Here is a 7,788-nt window from a genome sequence, read left to right as displayed (position 1 = left end):
TGGTTAGTCTTCTTGTTCACCTATAAGTGTGAATGCAGATGGTGAAACGGTTAGGTTCGTTGGAAAACGCGGACCATATCTCACCACCAACAGATGAGAAAGAGCGTGGTCTTCATATCCGTGAATATATTCCCCCACCCTAATGATTCCAAATCATCACCCTGATGCTTTGACGTTGAAATTTGAAGCTCTCCCTCGTACAAAACCCTCAAGGTCTCGATTTCTGAGACGATACCAATCCTTCTGTCGTTTTTTCAACAATATTTTGGCTCCTCCCATGGCGGAAAAGTTGTCTCGCTGCATCTAGAATTTATGGGCCCATAAATACCCCTCACAGCTCGTGGGTATATTAAACTAGAAGGCAAACTAGTGGCGCACGGTTACCGTGGCGCTCTTAACACAACTTTCAAACGCAGCTCCCAGCATTCCCTGCCATCAATCCTTTTATGATTTGCTTCTGCTACTCATCCATCCCCTTCTGAACTTTTTTTTGGGTATGGGGACATTTATAGGCCATGTGGCACCGGGGCCAGTTTTTCTGCTCATAGGCCTCTGGCACCTCTACAACACAATCACAAAATACGCGCACTCTCCATGGGATTTCCAGGCTCGGCCATGGTTTCCTGCTACATTTGGCAGAGGGAAACTAAAGTACGTGGAGCTGGTAGCCATTATAGCGGGGTCCTGTTTATTGATTTCAGCTGAGCTGTTCATCGGGCCGAGGAGGCATCAGCCCCTAGCAAACGACTGGAGCATCCCGCCAGAGCACCTCAAAAACTTCGAGCACTCCTCCATGTCGTTGTTCTTCCTCATCTACGCTTCCGCTGCTCTCTACGCGGAAGTGCGTCAGCTGACGGTTCCCCCGGGGGCCCTGCACGTGATGGCAGCGCTGGCTTTCAGCCAGGAGCTGCTGCTCTTCCACCTTCACTCGGCCGATCACGTGGGTGTGGAGGGGCACTACCACTGGCTCCTCCAGCTCATCGTTGCCCTCAGTTTGTCGACCACGCTGCTCTCGGTTCCGTTCCCACAGAGCTTTCTGCTAGCAACGGTACGCTCCGTGTCGGTGCTATTCCAGGGAGCGTGGTTCACCAACGTGGCGTTCATGCTCTGGATGCCGTCTTTCGTGGCTAAGGGTTGCCAGATTGAGCTCTCTAAGGGCCAACATGTGGTTAAGTGCGTCAGCAAGGAAGCAACTATGCGGGCCAAGGCGCTCGCTAACTTACAATTCAGCTGGTACGTGGTCGTCACAGTGTTGTTCACGATCGTTTTCTACGCCAAGGTTACCGGCAACCGAGCCAAGAGGTTCTGGTCACTTATCAGTCCCTGGGGGCTAAGGCCGTGACTAACGACCATATCAAACCCCTGGGATAAGCAGGGTGGCTGTGCAGGACAGCTGCCATCGATGGTTGGATCCAACAGCTCCATGGATATGGACAGCATTCCCGCCCTCATTCTGGAGAGAGAATGACAATTTCTAGTCTGTAAATTCTCGCATTTTTCTATTTTGTTACGTTATATATATATAGATTACGTAGTTGTGTCTGGTTTTGTGTCACATTTGGCGGCCATCGTTAGCCATTGCTGCGGGTCCGTCCGTTCGTGGACACGTCCATGGGAGCAACCATGGAGATGACTTGCAAACGGGGGACACTTTCCGTCTCGTGGCGTCTGTTTTACAATAAATAGCGCACGATGCATTGTAAAATCTAATAATAAAATACGAAGCGCACAGTTGGATCAAATCCATCTGTTTTTTTTCTTAAATTCCTAAATGTTATAGTAAATGGATTGTTTCACTTAAACTCGTAACGGTAAAACGGTAAAATTAATTGTAAAAATTACTATGATTCAAATTGTTATATTATAATTTAATTGGTATTGATTTGTTTCAATAATAGTATTTAGGATGATTGTAGGGAGAGTATTTGGGTGGGGTTTATTAATATTATTTTTAAAAATAATATTATATTAGTAAAATTACATGAGTGTAGTTGATATATGTTGATAGACATATATGAAATATATGTATAATTATATTTATCAATATAATTGATATATATTAATAAATATATATATCAATCACATTAATAATTATTAAGTATATTCTAATTATATATGATTTTTAATAATTATACATATTCAAATTGTTATATTATAATTTAAATGTTATTGATTTGTTTCAATAGTATTTGGGATGATTTTAGGGAGAGTATATTGGTTGGTTCTAATAATATTATTTTTAAAAATAATATTATATTAGCAAAACTACATTTATCAGTGTAGTTGATATATGTTGATAGGTGTATATGAAATACATGTATAATCATATTTATCAATATAATTGATAGACACCAATAAACATATATCAACCACATTAATAATTATTAAGTATATCTTGTTAATTAAAGGCTAACTATATATGATTCTTAATAATTATATATCTATATATATATATATATATATATATAAATTGTGTCCTCTTATTGGAATTGGTCACTTTAATCCTTTTTCTAATTATTTTTTTAGATTAGATGGTCTAAATGTTATTTTCCTAGTCCCCCCTACTAGAATTGGACACTTTAATATTTTTCCTAATTATTTTTTTAAATCTGATGGTCTAAATTGAAAGATCCCAATAGCATATAACACTATTTTATACTTCTTTGACAACTCTTGAAAGACACGAAAATATCAACGAAAGACATGGACCATGCTACAATGAAATATAAGATCCCAATAGCATATAACACTATTTTATACTTCTTTGACAACTCTTGAAAGACACGAAAATATCAACGAAAGACAAGGACCATGCTACAATGAAATATTACTGCAATACTACTTCGTTGAGCCTTACAAATCATGAGGCCTATGTTCAAGTTAAAGACCTTGTGTGATTATGCCAACATGAATGCCTCGTAAATAAAGAAATAAATCATTTGTTTTAGTACAATTTCTCTATATTTCTTCTTGATCACTTCATCATGCTATAGAGAACCTTAATGAGTACAAAGCACAATTTTGATAGTTTGAAACATTGTGTCTACAAAGGACTATAACAATTTTGTAAAAGTTTTGAATTTCCGTGTGACTCCTATTTGGAAATTGAACCCAAATATATTATAGTCGTCCCCAACTCATCAACAAATGGAATTAAAAGTGATAACTTCTTTGCATATCTAAATCACATGTTTAAACCACACTTAAATTATTTTTTTACAAAACATGATTAAAAATTTACTATACCTATTGTGGATAACTAGGTATGTTAATAGCGAAAAATGAATTAAAAAAATTTACTTAATACATAATTATTATAATCAACAATATTAGTGAATTATAGTTAATATGAGCACATTCACATTTGGTCCACTTATGTTTATTTTATTTGAAAATAGTAAACCTCAATTCACTCATTAATTAAAACATTACAAAAATTATTTTAAAACTTAATTAAAATATTTAATAACATTAATTAAAACTTTTTACAATATATTAATGAAAAGAATTATTAATACATTAATTAAAACCTTTAATTAATAATAATAATAATAATTTATTGATGATGATGATGGTTAACGTCCACTGAGACCAAATAATGATCTATCGGACCTAAAAAGACAAATTATTTATTTTGATTTAAGATTTTATTCCTATGCTCAAAAAGCTTGGAGAGAAGCCTCCCGAGTTCACTATAATTTTGGCATTGTAAAAGGCTAGGAAGGTCAGTATTGTAACAAAGGTTGTGAAATTGAGATCTAATGTGGTTGTATGCAGGGCACTCTAAGAGGAAGTGGTTTTCATCCTCGATGCTCCTATTCTCACAAATATGGCAGATCCTTTCTATCCATGGTGTTTTAGGAATTGTCCAACGGCCAGTTTCACTATGGAGCTCATGAGAATTCGTTCTAATCTTTGCTATATTAATTTTCTTCTTTGAGCTAGTTAAAATAGAGAGATACTTTTGATCTTCAAGGGTGGGGTTGATGACCCTCTTATAATAACTTAATTTTCTTTTAGACGCTAAATCTTTCTCACACCACAATTTTTCTTTGAACTTAGAAGTAACAATATCTTTAATGTTATTTATGTTTTGCAAAGCATCATTCTCTTTGATCTCCCAATAGTTTAACCAGGCCCTTGTGTCCTTATGCCATCCTTGGTTAAGCCTTAGGTGGTTTTGGCTGGAATTTAAAGCTAGCTTAGGAAGTCTATGATTGTCTATGTTATTGAGCTTGTGCTTGTACACCAGAAACCTGAGCATAGCTAGGCTCTCAATAGGAGAAAGACCTGCTTCTATAAGGAGAATAGGATAGGGTGTATTACTTTTAATTTTCAGGTTATAAATTATAAAACGCTTCTGGATTTGCTCAATCTTTCTCCATGATTCTCTGGAGATGCTGCAGCCCCAAACTTCACAGCCATATAAGATAACAGGAATGACTAAAGTTTCAAAGAGGAACTTCTTTTTATCCCACATTACGAGGTTTGCAGTTTTACAATTATTTTCAAGACCAAAATAAGCTTTCCATCCCCCATTGATCCTTTTCTCAATGCTATGGTTCCAGTTGAGCTTGTGATGGATATCAATTCCTAGGTACTTGTAAGAATACACTTCCTCCAAGTTATTATTGTCATACATAAAATTAGCGCAAGTGTCCTTCTTGGATTTGATAATCATAACTTTTGTTTTGTCAGTGTTAACAGTCATACCCATGGTAGAGCAGAAATCCTTAAGAAGCTTGAGTTGCTTATCAAGATCAGAAGGACACCTTGCCAAAAGAACAATATCGTCAGCGTAGAGAAGAAGGATAACGACTATCCCAGCTAAGATTGTGCCACCACATCCTGCTTCTTCTAAATAACCTTCAAGCTTATCGATGTAAATGCCAAATAGGGAGAGGGGGCAACCTTGTTTAACTCCGATGTTACACTTAATATCTTTTGACCACCCCTCATTGTTCTTTAGCTTGGCAATTACATTCTCGTATAGCCTTATAGCAGCAGCTCTCAACTCAAGAGGAACCTTTAGCTCTTCTAACCTATTCCAAAGGTTGTATCTAGGAACCGTATCGAAAGCCTTTCTAAAGTCTACAAAGCAGCAAAATAAATTGGATTTATCATTACGACATTCCTCCGCAATGATCCTAAGCATAACAAGGTGGTCTATTGTTGAGTGATGCCTTCTGAAACCTGCTTGGCCTTTAGCCCGCTTACCTTCACTTTCAAGCCATATGCTTAACTTTTTTTCCAGAATACTACCGTACAACTTGGCTAAGAGAGGGCTGATCATAATTGTCCGATAATTAGAGGGGTTATTTGTATCTCCACTTTTAAAAATATGGATAATGAGGCTCTCAGTCCAAGGTTTAGGGAACCCTTGCTTAACAGCTTGGTTGAAAAGCTTGTGGATGTGGGGGATGAGGACAGGGCCTCAATATTAATTCTTTAATTAATATTGATATATTAATTAAAGAATTAATATATAATTAAAAGGAAAATTACTTAGTACATAATTACGCCGTAAGACGTTCCCTTTGAGAAAAAATTCCCTTTGGCCCACCTGTGATCCCTTTGTATTGTTTGATGATGTTAGACGATTGAAGGAAGTTCAGTGGTTCAATCGGGCGAAGGTAGTAGAAGCTTCAGTTTTACGTCTTTTTCAAGTATTCCTTGATATTGAAAGAACTGGTTTGGACCAAAAAGGATAAGCATTAGATTATCTTTGGAACCGTCAAGATGGAAAGTGTGAGAGAAAAGTTATTTATGTAATATGGGTTCTGAGATGCCGTCAAATTTTAACTAGCATCAAACTGCTCCAAGGGGGCCAGGAAGGAGGCGAAATGGGAGGAAAAAAAAATCTACTGTAGAACCCATAGCCCTAGAAGGAATGGAACCCCTCCTCACAAAAAACATTATGAGGAGCCAGATATGTTCACATAGAGGCACTCCACTCTGCCCACCAACCTTCTGGTTCGAAAATTATCTCTAGATGAGAGGTTGATATCTTCATGTTTTCTTCTTATTTTCTGAGTTTTCATTTGTCTTCAGTAAGTCATTCCCGTCTATGAATTTTAATCATGGAACAATAGGTTGGGTTTCTAATTATTTATTTATTTCACTTTAATAGAAAGACTATTCTAGAATAAGTTGTGGTTTTCCACATATTTTTCCCTGGGGTTTCAAATAAAAATCATCAAGTTTGGTAAATTTAGGGCTTACTGTAATTGTCGGCTATACATTTTAATTTACACACACTCACAAACTAATACGCTATCAGATGGAAAGTGTGAGAGAAAAGCTATGGGTGTATTATATGTTTAGAGATGCCCTCACATTTTAACTGGAATCAGGGTGCTCCAAGGGGACCAGAAAGGAGGCGAAATGGGAGGAAATGGAAACTGTAGTAGAACCCATAGCCCCAGAAGGAGCCGAACCCCTCCTCACCGAAAAAGTTACGAGGAGCCAAATATGTTCACATACAGGGACTCCACTCTACCCACCAACTTTCTGGTTTGAAAATTATCTCTAGACGTAAGATTCGTATCTTCATGTTTTCTTCAAATTTACTCAGTTTTCATATATTTGTAATGAAATTATCTTCAATGACAATCACCGAACAGTGTGAAAAATTAATGGTTTTTTAATAGGAGGCCTATCTCAATCATCAAATGACCCTAATTATAAAACAAATATAAGTAGTTTGTGTTGTGTGTTGTTTTTTCTTGAAGTTTTCATTTTCAATTTTATTAAGGGTTTCTCTGGTTCCATTTCCAGTTTTCATTTCAATTTTATTAGGGGTTTCTCTGGTTCCATTTCCAAAGTGACTTAATAGTTTTGTCAACCCATGAATGGATTATAGGTTCAGTATGGTCTAAACTTAGAAGCATTGTAAAAAAAGCATAAGGTTTTAGCTTTTTTTGTTGCATACAAGTGTTGATAATGGAACTTGGTTGAAATTTATTTTTATTTGAAGCGTTGTATTTATGATCGTATTTTATATGAGAAACACATAATTTGGAAATCAATTTGGTTTTAAGACATGCTATGAGTAGAATCTTGGTCAAAATTTGCTTGCATTTAAGATAATATATCTAGGAGATCTTTTACAGGGACACATTTGTAAGTGCATCACAACCATGGAATTATGTAGCCTTGATAACAAAGAAATATTTTTTTGTGCCCATGTCTCTACTCTTCATATGTGTTTGTGTTATCATATTTCACAATTCTTTGGTACATGTCTAGTTTTGATCAAATGTAAATGATATTGATCTTCACTAATTTTGCTTATGTCTTGTTGGGATGGGGTACCCTAGGTCCGTTTTGGGGTTAAAAACCCAAGTTTTGTTGTAAATTTTGATGAAAAGATGTAAAGTCTCCGCGAATTATGGATGCGGAGCGCGTAGGTAGTTAGGAGTCAAAAAGGGTTTTTACCCTCGTTTATGTAAAGTTGAGTCGGTTTGGAGATCTACCCATGGTCCGCAGACCATGGGATTGTATAAATAGGTGTGTCTTAGAGAGTCTAAGGCAGATCTATGTCTATGTCTATGGGTATGAACGGATGGAGTCTTAGAGAGATAGCGCATAGAAGTAAGTCTTAGAGGGGGGAAACGCTCTGCAACTGAGTGCACAGAGTCCTAGAGTAGTGTCTGTCGCTGAGTGCGCAAGGAAGTTTTGAGTCTGTAACCTGGTACTGGAGATTAATAAAGAAGACTATTGAAGAAATTCATGTGTTTTATCTGTTTACCTATGTTGTTTATGTTTTTGATATATGATGTGATGAAA

The 7,788-nt window shown here is 36.6% G+C and overlaps 1 pseudogene; it reads left to right on the top strand.

Moving 5' to 3' along the window:
* Positions 1–289: 289 nt before the first annotated feature.
* On the top strand, positions 290–1,754 carry LOC149214807 (uncharacterized; annotated as a pseudogene).
* The last annotated feature ends 6,034 nt before the right edge of the window (positions 1,755–7,788 follow it).

This window comes from Pinus tabuliformis, chromosome 1_1, assembly GCF_031772625.1.
Source record: "Pinus tabuliformis cultivar Carrire ecotype Pingquan chromosome 1_1, CPIR1, whole genome shotgun sequence".
Classification (NCBI taxonomy): domain Eukaryota; kingdom Viridiplantae; phylum Streptophyta; class Pinopsida; order Pinales; family Pinaceae; genus Pinus; species Pinus tabuliformis.
Note: the sequence above shows the minus strand (reverse complement) of the source record. Positions and strands in the feature narration are given on the sequence as shown.